Genomic DNA, 25,415 nt, shown 5'->3' on the forward strand with positions numbered 1-25,415 from the left:
TGACTTAAACTGCTGTCGATTTGCACCTCACATCTCTTGCTTGGCTCCAAAATCCTGCCAAGGGCATGGGGGCCGTGCGGGGAATGCCAGTAAGGAAGCCGGTTTGGGTCCAGTCCCCTCTTCCTCCCTCCCCACCTCCGCGGGGCTCCCCGGGTAAGTCCCTTGGCCGCCCCGGCTGGGTCCTGCTGGGCTTGGACTCTGGGGCCAGCCATTGATTTGATTCCCGGCTGCCTCTTACAGGCTCGCCCTACTCAGCAAAAAATGCTGAGTTTTACTGCTGTTAGCATGGCTTCCCGACTCGGCAGCTGTTACTTTCCCAAGGTAAGAAGAGGCAGCCGAGCTGCCGTCAGCCACGGAGGCTGGCGTGGGCAAGGGCTGACGGCCGGGACGGCCTCCTGTCTCCCCTGGCTGGCAGACAGCCACTGGAAGACCTTTGGAGGAAAACAAAAGTAGAAATCGAATTGTGTATTTAAAATGATATATGTGTGTGTGCACGTGTGTGCGTGTGCGTGCGTGTGTGTGCGTGTGTGTGTGTGTGCGTGTGTGTGTGTGTGTCTTCTGGGAGAGATAAAAGCAAACATGTGTTTGCAAGAACCTGCCCTGGCGGGTGGGTGACGGTGCTACCTGCAGGCACTTGCAGACACACAAGTCTCTGGCCAGAGGCTGACACCGCAGGCTGCAGCCTTCACGGAGCCACAAGGAATCTGCTTCCAGAAACTCAGGCCAGAGCAGGGCCCCCTAGTTCGTTTTGGGTGCGGGGTGGGACATCAAAGGAGGAGACCCGATGTTCGGAACTGCTCGCGCTTTATCTCCTTTCCAATTCATAGACAGTTGAAGCCGGAGGAATATTGAAGAGCAGACAGGCAGGACCGCGGCCCGAGAGGGGCTGAGAACCCCCTGACAGTCTCCAGCAAGTTGGGGGTGTGCTCGGGCTGGGGCCTGCCGTGCCCGCCGCCCAGGTCAGCGCCCTTTCCACTCCTCCCCCTGCCCAGGGACCGCGCGCCGGCCCCATTCCCATCTGACCACTATGCTCCCACCCAAAACAATCGCTTCTTCCCTCACCAGACTTCTCCTTTCAGAGCTGCTCTGTCTGGAAACCTGACCTCGGAGGGAGAGGGTCCAGGGCCTTGATCACTGCCCCCGCTAGACAGACAGATACGCACACACGGACACACACACACACACAGAATCACACGTAGCCGTGGACTCAGTGCCGACCGTGGCTGGCAGACGGAGGCCAGCGGAGCCTCCGGACGGTACCTGAGTTCTTTATTAGGGAAAACGTCGCCTTCCAGAGAGCCAAGTGTACACCCTTCTACCGACGCGAATACTACAGGCAAATTAATTTCTTTATATTCAGGAGACTCTTGCCCCGTGCGAGTGTTCGGACTGCCGTGGCAGGATCATGCCCCAGCACGCGTGTACACATGCACTCACACACACACATGTGCACACAGATTTAGAAACCTTTCCTACTTGCCATATTCCCCAAAAGGGAATTTCAACCTCCGCACCAAATTGTGTTCCCCTATATAAAGGCATCACCCACACGGAGACTGGGACTCATCACCCCAGGGAAGGGACAGGCTCCGACCACGTCCACACAGAAGTGCTCCCAGACTCCTCGATGCTCGTTTTGGGGTGCCGGCCAGCCCTGGGAAAAAACATGGGGGTTTCAGGCCCATCTGCAGTAGAGCCTTTTTCCACGCAGGCTTTTTCCGAGGCTGGATGGCACTTGAGCTCCCAGAAGGGGGAGCTGTGACTCCATTTCAACCAAGGAGAATCAGCTCCGAGATTCCAAATCCGCTGTTGGGCCCCCGTTGAGTTTCCATGGCCCAGCTCAGGCTGCAGTGAATGTATTTGACGTGGTACAGGTGGGGACTTTCGAAACCCTCTCCCCTGGCCGGTCCAAATAAGATGCCGTCGTGCTTGCAAGAGTTTAGGCTGTTGACCACAGAGTCTTCCATTTCTCAGGAGGGTCTTTGCCCAATGGGGCCTTGGGTGGTGTGAGGAGACATTTTTTGATTCACATCCTCTAGCTTGTTCCCTCCCAGTTCCTTAGATGAAGTCACCAGTACGCATCCCCTGAACAGGCCACTAGGGTTAGACATAACCTGCCCTTCTCTCCCTGCGTGCCCCTGGCTAAAATTCAAAGATTAATGAATTGGCCACTGAACCTCTGGTAATCACATTAAAGACAAAATGGGGGTCACGTGAAGAGGACCAATTTTCTCATGTCATTCTCCAGATAATCCCCCTCAGTCGTTTTTCCACTCTAACCCTTTCTGCAAGGAATACCTTTATCTTCCCTCTATCTCTCAGCTTCAGCATCTACTTTAAAAAAAAAAAAAAAATCCTACCGGTATTTTAACGTGCAGCCCAAATGACCCTTCCAAGATGTCTTCCCAAAATCTTATTTTGGAATAAATCACTCTCTCTCCCCTGTCCTCTCATATGATTTTGTCTGAGATTCTATTTTAGCTGGGTCTGTGTTTGCCCTATTTCGTAGCTCCGTGGGTATATGCCTCGCTTGCCCTCCTCAATATGGTCTTGGTAAGAGCATTTTTTTTTTAACCCCCGGGGACTGACACATAGTAGTTGCTCTGTGTATGTTTGCTGTTGCGTTTGAGTCTGGTCTCAATCATAGCTGTCGTCTCTCTCCCTCTCTGTCTCACTCTCCCTCCTTTGATAATTGTTTCGTGTTCATGCAAAGCAATAGGATCATGGCTTCAAAATCGTGCTGCCTAATACCGTCAATGTGGGCATATCGGTGATGAAACAGGCAGGTGAAATTATGTCCTCCTTGGAAGTGAACGTTGCCCTACTGCGTTCCTGGGTCTTTAGTTTTCTTCTCATTTAATCTTCCCTCCCACCCAGTGAGACAGATACAGCCCTTTCAGTAGAAGAAGGAAGTGAACCTCATGCTGGCTAGGTCCCTTGCCCAAGGTCACGTGGGCAGCACAGCTCCACTTGGAGCCTAACTGCCCCTTGTTTCAGCATCTCTGCTTTTTCCGGTAGACAGACCACTGAGTTAATGGTCACCATCGTGGATGAGCAACAGGATTGGGTTGTTCAGCGGATTTTAGTATAGATCAGGGCATAGTATTAACTCTTTGAAATTGATGTTATGAAGGGGTCATGGGGCCATTTGATCAAAGAATCTCAGCGTTGTAAGGTTTCTCAATAACTAGACCTTTCTCCTTATTTGGGAATCAAGTATCTTTTTTTTTTTTTTTTTGTAATACCTGTAACACATATCCACTCAGTCTCATTTTTAGTACTTTTGGCAATGGTGAAGCCATTATCGCACAAATCAGCCTAGGTTGTATAGGGAGAGCTTTGCTGGGATGTTTTCTCACTGTGTCCCTAAATCTGCCTTTTTGTCCTTAAGTCTCTGAAATCATACAACACAAATGTAATTCTCTTCTAATGATCAGTTCTTCCTCTATTGTGGAAGCGTAATCGTATCATCGTAAGTATTCTCCTCCGGGAGGGCCTCTTGCCACAACCCTGTCTCTTTGGGCCCCTGGCCAAACTGAATGTCGTTCCCTGGGCATCCTCTAGTTGATCACGTTTGTAGGGTTTAGAAACCACAAAAGGGGAAGGGCGACCTACAGTTGAGTAAGGATTAAAAGGGGCATTGATTCATCCATTTATTCAACAAATATTTATTAGGTGATGACTATTTTTCAAGCATTGCTCCAGACCCATGCTATCAAGTAGACCTTGCTGTGATAATGGACATGTTCTCTGTGCTGGGCAATAAGTATGGTAGCCACTAAGCACGTGTGACTCTGTGCACTTGAAATGTGGGTGGTGTTACGATGAACTGAATTTTTTTTTAATTATTTGTTTCTTAGAGAGGGAGCCTGAACAGGGGGAAGTACAGAGGGAGAGGGACAGGGAGAAGCAGACTCCCTGCTGAGCAAGGGGCCCGACTTGACTCAGGACTCTCTCCCAGGACCCTGGGACGCTTAACCAACTGAGCCGCCCAGGTGCCCCCATGAACCGAGTATTTAACGAAATCCAATTTTAATTTTAATTTCTTTTTTTAATTGATAGCTTTATTTGTTTATTTATTTTTAAGATTTTACTTATTTACTCATGAGAGACACACAGACAGAGAGAGAGAGAGGCAGAGACACAAGCAGAGGGAGAAGCAGGCTCAAGGCAGGGAGCCCGATGTGGGACTCGATCCTGGATCTCCAGGGTCAGGCCCTGGGCTGAAGGCGGCGCTAAACCGCTGGGCCAACGGGGCTGCCCTTAATTTTAATTTCAAAGCTCTCTGTGATGAGTGGCTACTCCACTGAACATCCAATCTGGACGTCAGAGATGTCATGTGACCATGGTCCTCTTTTCATGCAGCTCATAGTCTTGTGGGGAGAGATGGGTACAAATGGGCAAACAAATAGATGAGCAAAACAATTTCATGTGATAGTAGATGTGTTTGACATGCAAACAATTAGGGATGTGGATGATGTAACTGTAGATAGGGTAGCCGAGAGGGAGAGACCTCTCCGAGGGTGTGGCTTTGGAGCTGCTTCAGTGAGGAGAGGCCAGCGTGTGGCAGAGATGACCAAGAAGAAGTCACTAAACCTGTGCAAACTGAGGAGGTCCGAGCGGTCCTGTGGCTGGAGCTCTCCAATGAGGAGAGTGTCATGGGACAGACATAAGAAAGTCAGGCGGGGCCAGATCAAAAGGCCTTGTAAGAGATGCAGGAATAAAAAGCCTAGAATTACACCAGCAGCCCTGCCGTTCCTCCCCACCACCCTTAAAATGTCTCTGCTTGGGGAGTGGGCAGCCCGAGGACTGAGCTGAGAAGCGTGTGGAGATTGACAGAAGCTCAGCATCAGGTGCCCTGGCCACGTGTCTGCCTTGTACATTTCTTTAAAAAAGATGTGTTTGTTTATTTATTTGAGAGAGAGCCGGAGAGAGCACCAATACATGGGCACATGAGGGAGGGTTGGGGGCAAGGGGCAGAGGGAGAGAGAAAACCTCAAGCAGACTCCTCGCTGAGCACAGAGCCCGAACCCGGGCTCCATCCCACAACCCCGGGATCATGACCTGAGCCAAAACCAAGAGAGTCGGATGCCTACCTGCTGAGCCACCCAGGCGCCCCTCATCTTGTCCACTTTTAATCCATCCTTTCAGTGGGTTTTTCCATCTTAACCTCTAGTCCTGCTCTGGGTGCTGCACACTCTGGGCGCGTGCAGCTCTAAAGGTAGGGGAAGACCTGGATGGGGGGAAATGGCTAGGAGGAAGGAGAAAGAGAATGACTACATGGAGCAGATACTTGAAGTCTGGTAAAATAAAACGAAGGCTGGAATCATTTTGGATCAGCAAACATTTATTGGGTATCATGTCCGGGAAAGGCCTTGAACAAAAGGGCTTGGTGGAGATGGCGAGGAACCCTGCCAGGTGCTGGCCATCCAACAGGAGGCCTGCGAATCCAGAATGATCGTTCATGGTGGACGGACAACTGTCCTTTCAGAAGTCTGAGAGTGTGGGGTAGGTAAAGATTAGAGGATGGTGCAGGTGGCAGTGGTGGGGAGGAGGAAGACGGCAGTGACTGTAGGGTCTGGAGATCAGAGAACATCATCTTTTCGTTTTCCTTCTCCATTCCTCACAGTGGGAGCGTAGGGGCCTGGCACCCGATTCTCGTCCCGGCTCCTCTCGCTGGACCATCCTAAGGACACATCTGCCCCTCTCTGGGCTTGCCTCCTGCTAGCTGAGGAGGACCAGACCACCAAGGGGATTTGCCCCAGCTCAACGAAATCCTGCACCACCGGGTTCTTGCAAGAGGGCAGCCAGAGAGCACACGACGGCCATGCTTCCTCGTAATCTTTAGATACCTTCTCACAAACGAGCAAATCAGAGAGAGGTCACACCTCAGGGCACAGACCGTGACTCAAGATGTGGTGCCTGCATGTGAGAGATGTGCCACTCTTGTACCTCTTTTTTTTTTTTAAGATTTTATTTATTTATTCATGAGAGAGGGGGGCAGAGGGAGAAGCAGGCTCCATGCAGGGAGCCTGATGTGGGACTCGATCCCGGGACTCCAGGATCACGCCCTGGGCCGAAGGCAGGTGCTAAACCGCTGCGCCACCTGGGAATCCCACACTGTTGTACCTCTTAATATCAGAGCGATTAAGTGGCAGCGTGAAGCCCACTGTCCTCCTGGAACGCAGTAGCCTAAAAAGGCTGCCTAGAAATCCGTAGACAGTCCTTGCTACTGAGGGGGCCAAGAAGACAATTAAGAAGATAATGAGGCTGAGGAAAAGTGAAATTAATTTCTTTTTTCTCACATGAGGGCGAGGGGGATCTCGTATCTCAAAGGAACCGTGTTTGGGAGATTGCAGGTAGCCTTCAGGAGCATGGATTGCACGAGGCCGGTGTGAGCAGGTTAAGGGGGTGAGCGGCCTGTCCGCTCCCGGGTGGAGGACGCGCATGGACGTAGAAACCTGGTGCAGGCCCCGCCGCCGGCCCCAGATAGATCATTCTGAACGAGCCTTGTTCCCAGTGCGGGGAGCTTTTCTCCCAGGGTGCAGAGCCGCCTGCCGCGATGCTGGGGCCCCTCCGGGGCAGCTAAGAGCCCGTAGCCCCACCGCACCCCGGTGAGGAGGTGGATCCGGAAGGCAGCCCGCAAATGCACGATGCAGTGGTTTTTGTGCAAACGCAAAGGTTGGAGCGGCAGGCGTCCAAGTAGTGGCCCATCGCAGCAGCTGGAGCCCGTGTAAGGGCTAACCCCACCCTGGCCCCCAGGGGTTGCCCAGCTCGAATTCCCCCAGCCCTTCAGAGGTCCTGCAAATGAGCCAGGGGGCGCCCCCAGGAGAACGGGTGGATCCTGGGGGCAACCTGCAGTTAGAGGTCACAGCTGGGTCCCCGGACAAAGGGCGGCCGCCGAGGGCCGCTTCGGAGCATGGGCTCCCGCGTCCCCCGCCTGAGAAGGAGCATCACTGAGGGAGTGAGATTCTGGGGGGCCGTGGAAGCCCCGGGATTAACCTGGAAGAGCCTCCCGAGAACCGTGCCAGGGGCATCTGCCTTCGGCAAGTACGGTTCAGCTTGTGGGGGGTGGAGAAGCCACATTTCTTGTCGATTTTGATGGGCTCTGAGTTCACGGGCACATGGGGGGGGCCCCGGAGCGCCTTGGCTGGTGCGCTAAAAAACATCTGCACAAAGCAGAAGGGCCATTAAAAAAAGAAAATCAGCGCTTTGGTGTGTTTAGGAATGTAGGGGAAAGCTCAAAAAATAGATTACCTGGCAGGGGGTGGTAATAGGGTTTTTCCGCTGAGACGAATGATGGAGGCGAGACTCTTTGAGATGAAGTCGTCCTCACCAGATGCCATCGCCAGAGAGGGCCGAGGCAGGGGAGGGCTGAGAGGGGTCACAGAGAATTTGATTCTAAATGCTTATGAACAGGCCAGCGTCGTTCGGAGTCCAGTGAAGCCTTACAAACGATTCCTGAAAATATTACCTGCGCTCTCCTCTCCTTCCTGATGGTGGCAATTGGGCATTTAGAACATGGGGTGGCATTTGAGGGGATTCTGGAAAGTTCTTCACCCACAATAGTCAGAGATGGCTCAACTGCCACGATGACAAAGCCCTTCTGGGGTGGGAAGGTGGAGCTGCCCAGCAGGTCCTCTATGCTCTGTGCTATGCCAGGTCCTTGTTGTAGGTCCTTGTTATAGGTCCTTGTTATAGGTCCTTGTTTTAGGTCCCTGTTAGAGGTCCCTGTTATAGGTCCTTTTTGTAGGTCCTTGTTATAGGTCCTTGTTTTAGGTCCCTGTTAGAGGTCCCTGTTATAGGTCCTTCTTGTAGGTCCTTGTTATAGGTCCTTGTTTTAGGTCCCTGTTAGAGGTCCCTGTTATAGGTCCTTGTTGTAGGTCCTTGTTATAGGTCCTTGTTTTAGGTCCCTGTTATAGATCCTTGTTATAAGTCCTTGTTATAGGTCCCTGTTATAGGTCCCTGTTGTAGGTCCTTCTTATAGGTGCTTCTTGTAGGTCCTTGTTGTAGGTAGCCTGTTGACTGTTCTGAGCAAGCTCATGCATGAGTGGCATGACCTTGTTCTAGAGTTGAAGAAACCGGGGCACAGCACAGTGATGTCACCTGTCCAAGGCCACACACTGAGTCCATGATGCGTGGGGGACTTGGGCTATTTCTGGCCGACGTGAAAGTGTAGGGCTTGAAAGCGTTAGTGCTGGAGCGTGCATGCCGGCTCCGCCACTCTCTACTCCGTGACCTTGGCCAGATTAACCTCACGTTCCTGGGCCGGTTTTCCAATCTGCAAAATGGAGGGCCCTCCCGACTCCTGGTGGAGGTGCTGGGGGTTCAATGGGCTGATATCAGTGCTTCCGGCAACGGCTGGCAGACCGTGCACGTCGCATGAACGTTCACTGGGGCCGCTTGTTATTATTACTACGCCCCGTTGCATTAGATTAAAGGTTGCCTGGGCCCGCAGGAGGAGAGGAGAGGTTATCCCCAGCGTCAAGGCTCTCAGCACCTTGCACAGGAGCCTGCTCGATCCTTTTCACCAATCCCCCTCCCCCAAGGCAGCAGGGTGGTGCCAGCACTTAGGGGAGAGATTGAGAGCATAGGAACAGGTGTGGGGGGATGGATATAAAATCCAAAAGACCGAGGCAGATTGTTTAATTGTCTCTATTACTACGGGTCAGAAGCTAGTTCCAGCTACAGGACCGTCAGCCATCGGAGCTGAAAATCCACTTCCGTAGAGTCCAGATCAATCTTCTCTCTTTTTCACGTATCCATTTTCCCCATTTGACATCAAACTGTATCGGAGTTGCTGCTAGTACCCAGCCCCCCGACGGCCCATGTCACTGCACCTCTGGGTCTGGTTTTCTCAGCTGTGCGCCGGCTGCTCAGCAGGTGCATGCGGGAAAGCATGATTGACAGCGTGCTTCACGCTCCTGTGCGGACCATGCTGATCACCCCCCTCCCGCTGGCTCCCCAGTCCCTCACTTGTATCACTTATTTTACCAAGGGCCGGCGTTTCCTACCGTGTTTTAGCTCAGGCTCCGCGGTCTCGCTCTTAACAGTATAATCATTCTCCCCATTTTCCAGATGAGGACCTTGCGGCTCCGAGGTGGAAGGATTCGCCCCAAGACACATAATTGAGTGATAGCGTGGGGTGGGTGTCCAACGGGTGTCCGTCCACACTGAGCATCGACATCCCTCCGCCTGCCCGCCTAAGGCGGTGTCGGGCCCTCGGCGGCTTGCAGGCCTCCCCAAATCAAGGTTGATTATTGCTGCTTTGTCTCCACTGTCTTGGGCCGGGTCCATTGCCGCAAATCTCGCCCCGTTCTGCGGGCCCGGCCCTCAATCCCCGTCTTCTAAGGCTCCTCAGCACGCGAGGCATCTATCTTGCGTGTTCCAGGAGATGTTATAAACGGTGCCACTGGAGGGAGGCTTCTTAAATCTCCTTAATAACCTGCATTTTGCTTTCTCTCCTTCTTTATCTGTCAGCATCGTGAATATCTTCCACTCTTCCAGAGCTTTCTGGCTGCCAACTTCATAGCCTCTTAAAATAGTAATTTAACTTCACAATGCCTCAGCAGGAAACCTTAGCTTCGTGTGTTTATTTGTACCGTTAAGTTGTGGAAGTTCAAATGCTGCTCAGACCAGGACCCGTAGTCGTAGGAAAGCTGCTTTCTGGCCCTGGGCCAGAGCCAAGAACCAAGATGTGACTCGTCTTGGGAATGGATGCACCAAAGCCACCTCTGGAACCAGGAGCACTTTTAAAAAGCATCTCAGGAAATGGCAAGATGGAGGTGGCATGAATTGTTGACAGCCAGATGCCGCAGGAGAAATGACGTGTGTATCGCATCTCTCTCCTTCCACGCGCAGGCACACGCACAACAGACACGGTGTAAAGAAAGGGATATTGGTATTAACAGAAAAACAACACGCACACAGGGAAATGTCCGAGGCAGAGTTTTCCTTCCCTGTTAATGGAACATAAGCTCAGATACGGTCATAACATCATCTACCATCAGAATGTGATCTGGGGGTGGACCTTCCGGCTGAAAACGGAATGGGAAACACATGGCCAACAACCCTATTAGAAAAAGCTAGAATATTCAGGTTCCCTAGCCATCGGAGATGAACACAGCAATGCAATACGGTACGGCATCATCAAAATGGCTTTTTTTTTTTCTTTTTTGATGGCAGCATCCAGTGTTGAAAGAAGGCAGGGAATAAGACACTGTCCTGTGGCCTTGGTAGAATTCCATATGCATATGTCTTTACAAAATGTGGCTTTCGTTCTTTCATTTCATTTTTTTAAAGGTATTTTTTATTTATTTATGATAGTCACAGAGAGAGAGAGAGAGAGAGAGAGAGAGAGAGAGAGAGAGGCAGAGACACAGGCAGAGGGAGAAGCAGGCTCCATGCACCGGGAGCCCGATGTGGGATTCGATCCCGGGTCTCCAGGATCGCGCCCTGGGCCAAAGGCAGGCGCCAAACCGCTGCGCCACCCAGGGATCCCCCGTTCTTTCATTTCAAACAAACAAATAAACGTCATTCCCTGAGTGCTTATGCCGAACGCTGTTGTGGCAGCTAGTCCCTTGGCTGTGGGCTCCGCTGACTTGCCCCTGCCTTCTCGGGGCGGATCCTCTCTCGGGGGTCAAGTCTATGAACAGGCAAACAAGTGAACGTACATGCGTCAGGTGCGGAGGGGTGGCTTGGCTGGGGAGGCCGTGCTGTTTCGCCTCGTGAGCAAGGGCAGCATCAGAGAGGAGATCTGCAGGGAGGGTGGGGGACAGCCAGGCTCTTCTGGGCAGAGAACATTCTAGCAAGAATAGGGCAGAAGAATACAGTCACTGAGGTGGGACTGGGCCTGGTGAGCTGCATGAACAGTAAGACGACCATCTGCACGGAGGTGACCAAGGGGCAGGGAGGGGGAGGAGGTGCCCCGAGAGGGAGCAGGGCCTAGATCACGATTTCTATCCCTATTACAACCATAGTCTCTGCCTCTGATCCTATTTTTCAAAACAAAGGTACAAATCCTTCCATTTTCAATGTATTTTTTTTTAAGATTTTATTTATTTGAGAGACAGCATGAAAGAGAGAGAGCTAGAGCAGGGGTTGGGGGGAGGGGGAGGGGGAGGGCTGGAGGGAGAAGCAGGCTCCCCGGCGGAGCAGAGAGCACAATATGGGACTCACCCCGGGACCCTGGGATCATGACCTGAGCTGGAGGCAGACTCCTAACCCACTGAGCTACCCGGGGGCCCCTAGATCCTTCCATTTTAAGAAATACCCTGTTCTGAGAAGTAAATTAGTTATATGTGCGCAGGTTTGTGAAGAAGGAGCTTCAGAGAGTGTTTGGGATAAAAGAAAAAAAGAAACCACAGAACAAAGTGTCACGGGATAGCTACGGTCGCCGAGGATGTGGAGGAGGAGCACATTTTTCAGTTAGAAAGTGGGGCGAAGGCCACGGACGTGATCTGTGAACTGGGGCTCACAGCAATACCTCCCTGCTGGCTTCGCTCTGAGAAGGGAACTCCACGCGTGGAAAGGACTCAGTAGGCGGCCCTGGCGATGATGTTTATCGGCACGGGTGTATTTTTGGGGGGAACTAAGTAAGTTAAAAAAAATAGACAAGGTAGGATATATATCGGGTGAGGTGTGCCACTTTTATCAGATGCACCCGGATAGTTGAGTGGTCATCTTTGGGTGATAGATTTTGAGTGAATTTCGGTCTTTTATATGTAACCTGCATCGCCTAATATTTCTTTGGTGAATGGGCGTTCTGTGGGTAATGAGCACTTTAAGTAGCAGGAGTGGGGGCTCAGTGAGCGGTTCTTGGTAGGAAAAGGAGCAGGGGCGCATGCTTTAATGCAGAGTTTGCTAAATTTCTAAGTCACTTGTCCTAAATCACATTTAAAAGGACTTCATTTTTTCTTTTTTTTTTTTCTTTTTTCTTTTGTCTGGCCTTGGCCTGAGCAGTGCTACTCATAAAAACCAACGATTAGGTCAATGACTTATACTTTCTAATACATGTTAAAGTGGCTCTTGCGCCCTGACAAGAATCTGTATCCCCCAGAACCATTTCACGCGTCTGTACTTTGCGTACCATGACTTGGAAAGCATCCTTCTTCCCAAACACTCTCTAAAGCTCCTTCTTCACAAACCTGAACACATTTTGTGCTGCGTGATCCAAGGCTACCACCTTGGAATCAGAAGACTTTCATTCCGACCCCATCTTCGTTTTTAATTTTGGGTAAGGAGGTCCACCGCGGGCATAGGAGGCGCTGAGCAGGTGACACTGGCCACCATGCCGTCTGCGCCAGAGCAGCCGCTTTGTCTGCTTTGCTTTATTACTTTTTTGTGTAGGAGTTGAATAAGGAGTTCCAAGGCTCTAAAAAAAATGACTTGACATTACTGGCTGAAACGTTAAATGGACTCTAAAGTGGACTTACAAATGACAGATTCTGTCCTAGATTAAGTCATTGTACGAGCTCTTCGGGAGACCGTCTCGGACTGTGACATATGCCCCAGGGCTCCGAAGGAACAGAAGGCGTATGTGAGACTGCGCCTTAGCCACCTTTGTAGTCACAACGTATGACCTATAGAATCGCCATCAACAGATTAAATGAATTAAGGAGAGTATGAGTTATACTCAAGGCAGCCTCTTGTAGAGATGGAATGTTTCCCTAGGAAGCCCTGGGAGTGAAAGCGTGTTACTGCGCGTTGCCCAGGAAGGGCTCGGGAGGGGCGGTGTCATTGGAGAGAGGGGCCTGGGCGTGGAACGGGGACCTTCTGGGGAGAGCAGATGGTAGACACAAAGACATGACACCACGCCCGTGTCTCCTCTTCATCACAGGACCGTTAGAATGGAGCCAGAAGACACCTTACGATCCATTATGTCCAACCTACCTCTTTCTTCAGATAAGGAAGCGAAGACTCCACTGGGGGGAGTGTCACGGCATGTGACAAAGGCCACAGTCTTTATTAGTAGGGATGCTAACCCAGGACCCCGATCCCTGACCTCCAGACAGCCGTCCTTCCATCGGCAGAGCATTATCATATCCTATCCCATGGTGGCCTAGTTCTTCAAAAACTCCAGGGAGTTGTTCCCCCCCCCCCCCCAAGGAGTTTTTGTGTAGCGTGATCCAGTAACTTTGGGAGACGCTTCATGATCTACCCTCTTCTTGGAAATCAGGTTACGTATAAGCAAATTCAAGTTTCCAGCAAAGTTCTTTGATAGGGGGAGATCTTCAAGCTGATTCAAGCTTTCTCAAAGTTCTTTGACCACAACATTTCAATTTTCTATATTTTTCACTTAACTCTTACTAATAATTCTATACAGCTTAGTTTAGGAGACTGTACACCCGACAACTATGCCTCCCATTGAAAAATCAGAATATTATGCATAAGGAAAAATGTTTTATAAGCAATTCTGATGGCCTCTGTTATTTCAAGCATGATGGTCATATGAAGAAAATTATTATAAAGAACAATAGGAAGGGTAGTTTCCCAGATTTAATGTTTTACCTTCCTTACTACCTCCCTCCCTCCTTCCTCCATCCCTCTCTCTCCTTCTACCTTTATTGTCTTAACTTCTTGCCTTATTTTTCTCTCCCTCCTTATTCTCCTCTATCTCTCTTTTGGTTTATTCCTGCTTTCTTCTCATTCTTTTTTTTTTCCCCAAAAAACATATTTCTTTTTGAGGAGTTACTATATTCCAGATTCTGGACCATCTGTGATGAATAGGACATTTTCCTGATCTAAAGCTCTGCCAGTTTGATGAGGAAACAGATGTGCAAACTGAGATAATAGAGAGTAGCTGCTGCTGAAATTAGAACATAGGCAGCATGTCCGGAGATGGAGGGGAGGTCTGTCTGCATGAGCCGTCGAGGTCGGATAGCCAGTTGGGTAGATGGGAAAAGGACATTCCAAGGGGACAGTGGGAGAGGACGGAGTTCAGTGTGACTGGAGAACATGCTCAGGGCGATGCTGGTGAAATAACGTGGGGACGGAACGTAGAAAGCCTTGGAACTCATATTAAATAATATGTGTTTAGAAAATTGTCAATGACTCTTAAGAGAAGGATTGACATGACCAGATCTGGGATTAAGACAAGAAGGGTGAGAGGAGGGGAGACGGGGTCGGTGGCCCTTTGGCAGGTTGTGGTTCGGATGACACATGCGTGACCTTCTGGGGCAGGACAGTGGCAAGGAATTGGACAGATTGGCGAGGTGACCGTGGCGGGTGGCGAAGGGGAGGGAGGGATTAAGGATGGCTTCCTCCAAGGTTGTGCCAGTTCTAGTCCTGCTCTCTAAATAGTGCTTCCAGAAACAGCGGGATCTCAATTATCTCACCGTGGGCTGTGAAATTCTAAAAAAAAAAAAAATAATAATAAAGTCTCAAAACAAAATTAAGTTTAATTTGCTTTAATTGAAAAATAAACACATGCCATGTACAGCCCTCTCAAGAGGAGGGGAAAAAAAAGGCTCAAGAATGAAACGAACAGTTGGGTGTGGTAGGTCCTCGATTATTGGAAATCCCGAGATAAAAATTGGTGTGGATTTGAGAAAATGAATTCAGAGTTAAAGTCAGGAACGGGAAGTGGAGGCTCTTTGTCTGGGTAGCGGTTTTCTGGTTATTTTTAAATTATCGCTAAGAACGTTCATTTAGAAGGCAGCATGGAATAAAGGAAGAGGACTGAGCTCAGAACAGACAATTTGGGTTTGATCCCTTCTCTTTCACTTTAGTTGTGTGGCCTTTGGAAAGTCGTTCTGGGCCTTAGGCTCGTCGTCGGTCGAAGGGGGATGATAACCCATCCACCACTGGGTTCCTGCGAGGATTGTGTGATTCACGGGCGTGGAGGTTCCAACACCCTGGGTAAGAGGTGATGGAGAAAGACAAGCAGGAGGAAGAGGAGGAAAAGGAGGTGAATCCAAGAGCACGTGATATTTATTGAGGTGGATGCAGTAGTGCGTGTTTATTGAGAACCTCTGTGTTCGGGCCTTGTGCTAGAGGCTGGGGGATAAAATGGCAAGAAACAGCTGAGCCTTGCCTCTGCATCACCTGTGTTCCAGCAGCAAATATTCTCATCTCTGGGCAGGCCGTAGGATGGGGTCTGGAAGGGACCCTGAGCCAAGGGAGGTGTTTGGAGAGCCGTGAGATGCGTCTGTCTTAGGAGCTCTGGTCTTAGGTGAGCATTTTTCTCTCTGTGCACAACCACCCCACCTTCCACACCCGAGTACGGCTGCCTTGACTCTGGCTTAGGTTCCGTCTGTCTCGTGGGGAAGAGTCTGATAATCACATTTGTACGTAATGGTGGCTTGGAGTTGTAAGCTCAAATGTCAGAATCTTATAATATCGGCATCTCGGAGTCATAGCTGTAGAATTTTAGGATCTATCAAGCCTTAGAATCAGAGAATCTTAGAATAATAAAAACTAGTGTCAAAAATCTCATAGACTCATAGAATGTAATATTCATGGGATATAAAAATCAACTCTTGGTACCACCACATCTTAAAAATCATAGAATCATGAAATTAGAGTCTTTTAGAAGAGAATGGCGTTTTATGGTTATCGGGTCCACCCTGCTTCCCAATTCACGGAAAATACTAACATAGCATTAAAAATACAAACATTTTTAAGAAACTTTGTACAGGGGAAAGGTGGCCGTAAAGGAGCTCTAAAGCTTAATGACACTAATGATGAATATCTAGTCCAGTCAGTGCCAACATATAGACCGTCGGTGACCGCTGCTGGTGGAGACAAGTGGGGTTTCTGAACATTGTGCAGGTTTTTGGTGGGGTGACCGTTGGCCTTATTGACACCTAAACTGAACACTTAATGGAAAGCTCAAAGCGAAAGAGGAAATCACGCGTTCGTTCATGCTCCCTGACCATCCCCTGCTGTAATGCTTCATGTGGGCCAAACGTAGCCATGGGGCCATTTTAGAAAATAGCCCCCTAAATGCTGGCCTTCTTGTTGGGGACTGTAAACTTCAGGAGGGTAGGGGCTATGGGGGTTCCCGTATGATGTCTGTGAGCTTTCTAGAAAAGTCTTTTGCACGCTAGGCCTCTCCTCTCAGGCGTCCAGTCTGACCGTCTTTCCTCTCAGGCCCTCCTCCTGTAAACACATGGTAAACCATTGTTCGTCTGTGCCCTTGCCTGTGTTGTGTCTGAAGTCTTGGCTTATATCGCCAAGTCTTTTGTTTTGTCTTGTTTGTTTGTTTAAGACCTGGCATCCGTTTCGTGTGTAGGGATTGTGCCCTCCAGATCGTCCCACAGGACCTCAGATCCAGCCGCGTGTTTCGACAGGTGCAGGGAGAACCTGGATGAAAGGGGGGTAGGGTGTGCAGAGCTCCTGGCTCTATGGCACGGGAGCTGTGTGTGTGCACGCGTGTCCATGAGCAGGCGCGTGTGCATACTCATGCACGCAGGTGCACGTGTGCTGCTCTCCTGAATCCTGAGTCTGGATCGTTTTCACACGAGCCTATGACTGTATTTGGATGTACTCATGGGTTCCTTCCTCGCTGCCTTCAGATGGGATAACCTTGTGTGGAGATGAATGTTTTTCGAACAGGTGAGATAGACAAACGATTCTGGGGCTCTTGACATACATTTATTGAGCACCTACAATGTTTCTGACAATGGAATGAGGCCTTCCACGGGTGGTAACATATTTGATTTTACAAGTATCAAGTAGTTATTGTAGATATTACAGTTTCGATTTTGAAGATGTGTCAACTAAGGCTCTTAGAATTGAAGCGATCAGGACTGGTATTTGAAATGGAGTTTTTTATATTAAAGACTTTGTTTACATGTCTTTGGCCCGAGCGTACTGGCGCGTGAGTATAGCAGCGTGTGTGTGTGTGTGTGTGCATGTGTGCGCGTGCACACACCCACGTGCTCATGGACCTGTGGGGATGCGTGCGTTCTTCTTCCTCACATGCATTTCTTAAAATGCATGGATGTGTAGATATATGCGTGTGTTTGTAGCACATATGTCTGTACCAGCTAAAGCCATAATCATCCAGCAAGGTACATCTGTGTAGCCGGTACTGGGGGCGAGGGGCGTGTGGATTGTGTGAGCTGTAGGGGGAGAGGATCCCAGAGGCAGGGGGTGGAGGTGCTGACATGGCTATGTGCTTTGCACGGATCCTTTTCCGTAAGTTATTAACCCCGAGAGCTTTTTTTTTTTTCAAAATCTTTTGAAAAGCGTCCAGATGTGCCCATGTCAGGTGTCCTGAGACCAGAGTTGGTGAAGTGCTCATCTAGATACTAAAGCAGGCCCGAGTGAAGAAGAGGCGAATGCCAGAGGTGTCTGTGATACAGAAAGTTGGGGTAACTTGGGGTAACCTTTGTGGTGGCTGTGGCGGGTGCAGGGTGAGTAAAAACCTGCCGAGGATGACTTCTCCCGTGTTCCGCCCCCATTATTTCACCCAGAGCCTGCAGGGAGTCCCCGAGGCAGGCCCGGCCTCCCTGTTTTGCAGATGACAAGACTGACACTCAGGGTTACGTGATCCGCTTGCAGTCACCAGGGACAGAGCTGGGATTTGAACCCGGGTTTTCCTGCGCGTGTGATTTCCATCCCCCGCGCCTGTCCTCACGGTTTCCCACTCTGCGGGGTTTGCTCAGGCTCTGACCTGGACCCGTAAATCTCAAGCCATCCGACACCCCGACACCCAGCCCAGCCACATAAACATTCCGGATTCGCTGCCTCGACGCTCCGAGGGGCTGAAATAGAACCTTGAAATCCTCCCTCACTTTTAATTAAAAAAAAGATTTAGGCTAACCCTGGGTTTCCACTTCTGTTTAATTGCGACTGCTTTTAACCGTTGCTGTATTTTTATTGTTGCAAATGTGACGCACCGATCCATCTTCCTCGTAACGCTTCTCGGTTTCTGCTCCATCTGTTGAAGAGAAAACATTTGCAGAAACCTCTCGGCTTCTCTCCAAGGGCTGAAACTTCGGTTGTAGCGAGGAATGCGGTGCAGGAAACGGGGTTGGTCGTCGGCGAAATCAGGGAACTTGGCAAAACCTGTTTCCAGCATCTTCCCGGTGGTCATTTCCCTAAAGGACCGGTTCTCCCAAGCGCCCGCCGGCCCGCGGTGCTCCCGGCCCGCAGCGAGGAGGGTGCCGACCCTCCTCGTAAAGGATCATCCGTTCCGGTCTTTGGGACTGTGCCCTCTTCTAAGCTAGATCCTCCACTGGGGTTTTTCGGACAAACTATCATTAGTTCTTTTTTGTAAATCGTTAGTTCTTAATAATGACAGCGTTTGGTGTGGAAGGGGGACTGGACTTGGCGTTGGGAGACTTGAATTCACGTCCTTACCTTGTCACGTTTTAACCTGGCAAGTCACTCAGACGCTCCGAGCCTGGATTTGCTGGGAAAGCCCCAGGATCAAATGGTTCGGTTAAAGCCCACGTGCTCTAGAATTGTGAAGTGCTTCACTCGGGCTAAGCATGTTCACTCAAGCTTTCCATGTGTTATTTCGTTTTGGTTGTTCATCCTTTTGTTTATTTATTTATGGGACGTTTCGTGGATGGAGGCTATGCACCAGGTCCTGCTTTGGGGTGGGTGATCCTAACAGGAATAAGGCCAGGTCCACACGTACCCTTCAAAAGCCCACACGTGGGGTAGCGTAATAAATGTTGCCGTAAAATCACAAACAGGCTGAGGTTTCCACTTCCTGAGGGCACCAGGGGATTCTTCAAGGAGGGGATGATCTTGAACTGAATGTTAAGGAGTAGGGGTTTATTAGGTTAGGAGTGGGAATAGGGTAGAGGAAGCCTTCTTGGCAGAGGGATTGGCTTGGGAAAAAAGTAACACGGGGTCAAACGCATTGGGGCAGGCGAGAAGCGTGTGCAGGCGATCTAGAAAGCGAAGGCCGGGATGCTGGCAAGAGGCGTGGAGAGTGAGACACGGTGAACAGTGGGATACAGTGGCACTAGCCAGGAGTGGACCTGTGGAGGTAGGAGGGAGCCATTGATAGATGTAATCAAGGAAGTGGTCAGTCCAATGTAATGTCGTAACGAATGATAAGAAATATATTTTTGGCCGTCGTCCTTGGAATTTCCTAAGTGAAAAAAAGCAATGGAAGCGTCTTTCATTATGTCAATGAGGTGGCTTTTGGATGTCACCTAAGGATAGGAGCTGGTTGCCAAGGAGACCCAACCATGTGATTGGAGGCTGGAACCTTCAGCCCAACTCCTCAACCTCGAGGGAAGGGAGAGGGCCTGGAACTTGAATCCCTCACCGATGGCTCATAGAATCAGTCGTGCCTGTGTGATGAAGTAAAAACCCAGAGGGAGAGAGTCAGGAGAGCTTCTGGGTTGGTGACTATGTGGAGGTGCTGGCAGAGTGGTGCACCTGGGGTGTGTGTGGGGGGGTGGTTGGAGGCTCCCTGCCCTTCCTCCATGCCCGCCCTATGCCTCTCTTCCATCCGGCTGATTCTAAGTTGCAGAATCAGCTACTTTATACCCATGGACTTTATAATACACCCATGGACTAATGAGTAAGTGAGTTTCGTGGGTTCTGGAAGCCATTCTAGCAAATTCAGTTGAATCCAAGAAGGGGCCAGTGGGGATGTCCGAACTACCGCTAGTTGGTCAGATGTACAGGTAGCAACCTGGGTTTGGGATTGGCGTCCTGAACTGGAGCAAGTTGTTGGAACATCCAGCCTGTAGCTGGTCAGTTAGAAGCACAGGTAACAACCTGGACTTGGGACCAGCATCTGAAATGAAATGGAGGAGGAGCAGTCTTACAGGACTCAACCCTAAGCCTGTTGGGGGGTAGCGTCAGACTTGAGTTGAATTGGGGCACCTGGGTGGCTCTGGAGGCTAAGCTCTGCACTCTGATTTCAGCTCAGGTCATGATCTCAGGGTTATGAGATCGAGCCCCTTGTCAGGCTCCATGATGGGTGTGGAGCCTGCTTAAGATTCTCTCTTTCCCTCTGTCTCTGCCCCAACTCCCATCTCAAAAAAAAAAAAAAAAAAAAAAAAAGAATTGAGTTGGATTATAGGACACCCAGCTAGTATCTGGAGAATTGTCTGCTGTTGCTGTGGGAACTCCAACCCCCACCTGCCCTTCACATTGACATTGGTCCCAGAAAACCCACAGACCCAATAACAAGGCTGGCTAGAGCGTGAGCCCCACAGCGGGAGCCAGAGCCTGGTCAGTGTGCCCATCGAGTCTGCGCTTAATCTCCTCACTATCTAGAATGGCATTTTAGGAATATCTGGTTAGTTCTGGGAAAGAGTGAGAGGCTGAGCAAGGAACAAATTGTGGTTACTCCTGAGGGCAAGAATATTCCTTGGAACTCTAAAAAAGAGGTCTTCGGTGATAGAATGCTAAGCATATTTTTCAGCCTTTTCAGGGACACATCTTGGGTAAGGAAGAGAGTCTACGTGGGCAACTTCCTGGTGCCCCGAGGGGAGAAGATGGGAATTTGGGAGGAAATTGGGCCCCTCTGGCCTCTGTTAATGTCCTTCACGTGGACTCTAGTGGGTTCTTAGGAGATACCTAAAGTAACATCGTGGAGGCTGCCTTCCGCGGCAACCCACCAGAGATAGAACCCCAAAGTGAAACACTATATTTTTTGTGCTTCTGTAATTTCATGTTTTATAGCATTAAAAAAAAAATCCTTGAAGGAAGAGCCATAGAAGCAAGAACTCCATGGTCTGAAATGTCTCTGAGATGTTTAGCCTCTTTCTCCATTTGTGAAGGCCGATGCCCGCCCACCTCCATTCCACCTCCTTCTGTTGCGATAGCCTCTGCACGTCGAGCTTTCCTTTCATGGCTGTGCCTTTCGATGCCATTCTCCTTTGTCCAAGTCTTGTAAATTGATGGCTCTCAAATGCTGGTCTAAAATTTGATGTCTAGATGTGAAGGGCAATCTTTTATTTTAAGATTATGTCCTCTCTATTTTATGTTTCTGGTTAAAAAGTACTTTCCCTTACGAAATTCTGGTCATGGTAATTCCAATTTCTGTATCGTTCAATGCCCTTTCCAAGAGCAAGAACACTTCATGTGGATCCAAAAAATTGGTCTTAAAAAATTGATGTGGCCATGTACTCTGAAGGGCCGATGTTGACGCTATTCCCCACACAGAACAGTCTCTCTCTCGGTCCACGTTTGACCTCAAAACTCAGTGATCCTATCTTTGTGCATGTCGTCATCCTCTAACATCTTGCTCGGGTCCGGCCCGTAGTAGGTCATCACTAAATGGGTAATAAGTTCAGTGAACCTCTAGGCAATTAAAAATGCATCGAGGGCATTTTCTGTGTGCAGGGCTGCGGGTGTAGTGAAGGAGCACAAGAGTTTAAATGAATTTCAGTGGAGAGCACAGCCTGCAACCCCGCTTCCGCGCCGAGGAAGCTCAGCACTTAGGGGCTGACGGGCGTGCCTGGGCGGCTGGGAGCCCGGCTCCTCCACAGCAGGCAGCGACTTAGGTGTTCTCCCATCTCCCCACCGGTGAAGTGGGTAGAAGATTAGCTCCTAGAGTCCCCTGGATCACAGGAGTTTATCAAGGTAGACTTTTCACCCAGGAAGGGGCCGGTGGATGTTCACTGTCATCATTAAGGCTCCTGTAGCAGGAATGAGGGAGTAGGGAGCCCAGGTGGACTTGGGTCAGGAGACCAAGGTGCAGGTTCCTGCTGCACCACTTGCTGGTGAACCTTAAGGAGTCCCTTAACGTCCTTGTATAAAACCAGATTCAGAACTGAGCAGCCGTCCCCGAGACTTTAGCAGAAGCTGCTGTTCCTAAGATGTAGAAGTTGAAAAAGCCTCCCCGAGGCGGCGTAGGGCGTTGCTATGAAGCAGGCAGGGCGGTGGATGGCTGGAAAGGTGAAGTATAGCCGATGGAAAAGATCTGGTTTCCTCTTTCTGGAAAGTCCTTTGCATCGTTAGTAAGACGGTTCTTTTCCTTTAGGGCGGGAGGCATTGAAACTATTGCAACCGGTGGGACGTTGGCGTTGATTTTCCTAGAGATGCCCGGAAAGCGAATTCTCTCCCCAGACAGTCACCCCCGTGATGAAGGCCTCCTTGTCATAGGGAGTTGATGGAAAGACAGAGCTGACGCCCAAGATGGAATTAACGGAACTCAAGTTGGGACGATGTGGTTCAGGGTCTGGAACTGTTCTTAGGTGCAGTAACGTGGCTCCGTGGACAGGGCGGCTGCGCGAACCAGCTGAGTCAGGTGCGTGTGTGCGTGTGAGCGTGTGCACACGCGGTGTGGATGCTCCATGACACAGGTGGTGGCTTCCTCAGCCCGGCTGGGTTTCGCTCGCTGCCGGAGATCAGGTTGGCTTCTAGAAATACCTGCATCCGGCACATTGCATGGATTCTTGCTGGTTTTCGGAAGTTTGTCAACAAGGCCCTTTGTTTATTTTCGTGCAGAGAAGAAATAAATGCTGGAATGTTAAGGTGGTGGGAGGAGGCTGGTCGGGTGGGGTGGAGAGGAGGACCTGAGGCCCCGTGTCTGTGTTTGGGGGGCTCGGTAAGCCACAGCAGAGGTGAGGTTAAACCAGGGGTGAGCAGGGGAGAAGCTGACCCAGTGCCCCTCTTAGCAAAACAAAGGCCTTTGCACAATGGGACGTTGGGTGGTTCCGGCTTTTGAGGCAGAATGCCGGAAACCAGGAGGGGGAGGTGGGTTCAGAAACTCAGCACCGGGCATCAGGTAAGCCTTTTTTTTTTTTTCGTTTTTTTTTAATAATAAATTTATTTTTTATTGGTGCTCAATTTGCCAACATACAGAATAACACCCAGTGCTCATCCCGTCAAGTGCCCCCCTCAGTGCCGGTCACCCAGTCACCCCCACCCCCCGCCCTCCTCCCCTTCCACCACCCCTAGTTCGTTTCCCAGAGTTAGGAGTCTTCATGTTCTGTCTCCCTTTCTGATATTTCCTACCCATTTTTTCTCCCTTCCCCTCTATTCCCTTTTACTATTATTTATATTCCCCAAATGAACGGTAAGCCTTTTAACCAGAGCATTTGGAAGGAAAAGCAGCCGACTGATGTGCTGCTCTGTTCACTGGACGAGCAGGCCTGGGAAGGCGCTTCTTTGTGTTAGAGGCCCTGGTTAACATGAAGAAGTGGGTGTATTCGTGCTCTGGAGGAGTGTAGTCAGGGGGTAAGCGTGTTAAGCACCTACTGTGTGCTAAGTGCTGATGATTTAAAAGTGAACAGACCGTACGGCCTTTACGTTTCATTCAGGATAAAGATTAATAACATTAAGCAAGTAGAGTATGGAGAGTGCTAGGAGATATATATATATATATATATATTTCAAATAATAGTTTTTTTTTATATTTTATTTATTTATTCATAGACACAGAGAGAGGCAGAGACACAGGCAGAGGGAGAAGCAGGCTCCATGCAGGGAGCCCAACGTGGGACTCGATCCCGGGTCTCCAGGATCACACCCCAGGCTGCAGGCGGCGCTAAACCGCTGCGCCACGGGGGCTGCCCCAAATAATAGTTCATATTTATTGAGCTCCTACTCTGTGCAAGGCATAGTGAAATTTGTAGGCAGTGTCTCAAAAACTTCTCCCTGCCACCCTCTGAGGTAGAGAAGACGCTTATCATCCACATTTTAGCCATGGGAGAGCGGACGCAGGGATGTTGCCTAAGCTGTGCGAGGAGAGAAGGGAAGAGCAGGGGGCTCCTGGGGAACCGCACCCCCCACCCCCGTGTTGACTTCTGTCCACCTGCCCCGTCCCCACGTGCCCCGGCCGCTCAGCAGGGAAGACCCGCTGCTGCTGCTGCTGCTGCTGCTGCTGCTGCGGGCAGGTGCGCTGCGCTGGAGGCAGGGCAGCCCCAGGTGGGCGCCGCTGGCCCAGGAAGGGTCCAGGAAGGGCCCGGCAGGAGCACACGTCCAGGAAGAGCATTTCTAGCCGTGGGGACGGCGAGGCAACCTCGTGGGGGTCTGAACCTCACGGACTGCTGAGGACGGGTAGGTCGCTCCACCGGAAGGCCCGGGGCGGCGGGGAGCGCGGGCGCCGGGGATGGACACGCGGCCAGGCCGCAGCCTCTCAGGTCTCAGTGCCTGCTGGATCCCTGGCTTCTCGGGACCCAGGGAGGAGCGAGGACTCGCTGACCCCGTCGGGAAGCCCCTGCAGAGATGCAGATGAGGAACAACCAGGAGCCCAGGAGCGTGTGTTAGATGGAGAAGGATGGGCCTCGTTGGCCTCCGGCCCAGGGCGTGACCCCGGGGTCCCGGGATCGAGTCCCGCGTCGGGCTCCCTGCACGGACCCTGCTTCTCCCTCTGCCTGTGTCTCTGCCTCTCTGCGTCTCTCATGGATAAATAAGTAAAATTGAAAAAAAAAAAAAAGAAAGAAAGAAAGATGGGCTTGCAGGTTTTAAGGGGCGGGGCTGGCTTTCAACCAGGGTGCCATGCAGGAGGAGGAAAGGCCTGGGAAGAGCCACGGCTGCGCAGGTCCACGTAAATGCAGCCGGCGTGGGAACCGCTCGCAGGCGGGCAGGCTGCGCGGTGCCGGCAGGGAGCGCAGCAGTTGTCAAGTTCAGGGCTGTTGTCGTGAAGAACGCGACCCGTGTAGCCAGCTTTGTCCTACTGATGTGTTTTTAATCGGATGTTCTTCTAGAATTCACCCTTGGCTGACTCCATATCTCGTTCCCCGGGGGTGGCGCGGCCATCGCTGTGCACCTGCGCTCTGGACGGCTGCAGGGCCCTCTCCCGTCGCACCTGGTGGCTCTCGACCGGGTCACAGCGCCACAGCCCACACGTAGGTCGTGCAGGTGGCCTGGGGACGCTCGGCCGGACCCCGCGCCCTACGGCTCCTGGGGAGCATTCAGTGTGCACGGCCTTGCTCCCAGCCCCCTGCCCGCTGCTGTGGGGCCCTGATTGGTCTGATCCAGGCAACAGCCTCGGGTGTTCTGCTAATTTTTCTTGTACAGATAGGTAAACTGAGGCAAGGAGAAATCAAGCGGCTGGCCAAGGTCACGCAGTTAGTGGAGCACCCAGGATTTGAGCGGAAGAAGTCTCCTTCCTGAACCTTGGGCGGAGGCTGCTTGCCCGTCGCTGGGTGCAGATTTTCCAGCCTGGGCCGAGGGCAGTGCGGGCGGTGCCCTCGGAGGAGCCGCGGCCTGGGAATCGGGACGGAGGCCATCTCGGGCCCCGGCAGGCGCCGTGGGGTTAATTTTGCTCACAGACCACGGGGGTCGTGTGTCACAGAGGGGAGCCTGTGGGTCTCCCGCGTGGACGTGTCTCGGGGGCTGAGGATGGGAACTCTGGGTCCAGCTGCAGGCCGCGTGCAGACGCCGCAGAGCCCCCGTGTGTGGACACACAGGTGGACGGGTAGGCAAGGGAGACGGTGTCGCCCGGGTCGGTGGGGGAGCTGCAGCTGGGGGTGCAGAGTGAGACCCATCTGGCCGGGACCCCCGCTTCTTACAGGAGACCTGGTGCAGGCCCTTGGCCTTTG

The 25,415-nt window shown here is 51.1% G+C and overlaps 1 protein-coding gene across 2 annotated transcripts in view; it reads left to right on the forward strand.

Annotated features, from left to right (window-relative positions):
* BRINP1 (BMP/retinoic acid inducible neural specific 1) overlaps window positions 1-25,415 on the forward strand; it is a 169,155-nt gene that overhangs the window by 1,688 nt on the left and 142,052 nt on the right. The gene's annotated exons all lie outside the window — the stretch shown is intronic.

The sequence above is a fragment of the Vulpes vulpes genome, chromosome 12 (assembly GCF_048418805.1).
Source record: "Vulpes vulpes isolate BD-2025 chromosome 12, VulVul3, whole genome shotgun sequence".
Classification (NCBI taxonomy): Eukaryota; Metazoa; Chordata; class Mammalia; order Carnivora; family Canidae; genus Vulpes; species Vulpes vulpes.